This window comes from Arachis hypogaea, chromosome 13 (assembly GCF_003086295.3).
Source record: "Arachis hypogaea cultivar Tifrunner chromosome 13, arahy.Tifrunner.gnm2.J5K5, whole genome shotgun sequence".
NCBI lineage: Eukaryota > Viridiplantae > Streptophyta > Magnoliopsida > Fabales > Fabaceae > Arachis > Arachis hypogaea.
In genome coordinates, this window is record NC_092048.1 from 78480891 (window position 1) to 78482884 (window position 1994).

The window sequence follows — 1994 nt, forward strand, 5'->3', positions numbered from 1 at the left end:
GTTTTCTTCTCACAATCAACATTTATTTCATGTATGCATACAAGTATCATGAGGTCTTTTCATTGGTTGTAATGGGGCTAGAGTCAAGGTAGGGATGCATATTTGGTCAAGTGAGCTTGAAATTTGAATCTTTGATAAGCTTAAACTTCCCACCTAACCTATGACATCCTATACAATTTCAAAGCTAGCCTAGCTACCCATTTTTCTCACTTTTTCACATACTCATGTATTCCTTTACATTTCACAACACTTATGCATTGACCCTTATTGAGCTTTGCTTTGGGGCATTTTGTCCCCTTTTATTTCTTTCTTTTTCTATTTTTTTTTCTTTTCTTTTCCATATTGTTTTTTTTCTTTTCTTTTCTTTTCCTTTTTCTCATTTTTATTTCTATATACAAGATCAACAATGCATAAGGTTTTACATTCATTACACATGAGCATGTACCCAATTCCTAATATTTACAACAAGAATATAAAACTATCCTTTTATTCACCCAATGTCCCAAGATTTCCCACACTTAAATGACACACACACACTAACCTAAGCTAATCAAAGATCCAAATAAAGGATGTTTATTATTTTTCGCTTTAAGGCTTGTAATGTGCTAAATTAAGAACAAGTGGGTTAATCGTAGGCTCAAAGTTGGCTAACAATGGATCATAAAAGGTAAGGCTATTTGGGTAAGTGAGCTAAATGAAATGATGGCCTCAATCATATAAATGCATGAATACACAAAATAATGGATATAAAGAATCAAACAAATCAAAGATTGCAATCATAGAAAGGGAATAATGCACACAAGAAGGAAAATAAGTGGTTATAAGATGTAACCACACCATTAGGCTCAAGTCTCACAAGCTTGTGTTCTTAGCTCAAAACATGTTCCACAATATATGTATAATTCAAGCAAGTCCTATGAAAAGTTTTTACTCAAATCAATTGGTGCCCTATAGATAGAAATCTTGAAAAATTTCATTATTTTGACTATGCTTATTGTGTATATGTATGCAAAATTAATAAAATGCAACAAAAATCCTAAAAACCTAGAATGGAATGCATTAACTAACTAACATTGGTGTTGAAAAAGGAATTGGTACCCATGGAGATTGGTCGGACGACCTTCCCACACTTGAAGACTGCACCGTCCTCGGTGCATGCAAAGAAGAGCGAGGTGGATGGGTTGCTACAATTGATGAGCTTCTTCGAAAGGTTGTGCGGATGACTTGTTCGTTGCCCCATCTCAAAGATTTTCCTTTTCCTCCTTTCTTGGTGGCCAACCTAAAGGGAGAGAAAAAGAAAGAAAATTAAGCCTATAACAAAAATATCAAAGCAAAGAAAACATAGGCGGGGGCTAATGCCAAATAAGGGTAAGGTTCTCACTACATGGTAGCTACACATTTAAGTGAGAAAGCAATATAATCTAATGGCATATTAACTAACACTTGATGCAAGAGTAAAATCAAAGCATGAAGAACATATTGAGCATCAAGCTCAAAGAAGAAAGAGTGGGTCATGAAAAACAATATTAGGTCCTATCAATGCATAAAGACACAAGAGACATACCAGATTAAGCATTGATTTAAAAGATGCATCACCCAACAATATCAAATAAGTCAAGAGGCACCAAAATAATGCAAGAAATTCTCAACGATTGAATAGGAAAATTCAACACCATTATTAAAATAAGAAACTTAAAAAAAAGAAAATTACAACAAGTTATAAAATCAAAATTAAAATGCAATGAATGAAAGTAAGCAAATGCAATAAAAGAAAATGGAAGAAAAGAAAAAAATTTTTTTTTTGGTATTTTAGTTATTTATTTATTTATTTAATTTTTTTTTATTGAAACAAATTTTTTTTTCAAGAGAGGAAGAAGAAAGGTAGAAAGAAAGAAGAAGAAAAAAAGAAAGAAGAAGAAAGGAGAAAGGAGAAAGAAGAAAAACATGGTGCAAATCCACGTGTACGCGCGAATGGCGCGCGTGTCGATGGTTTT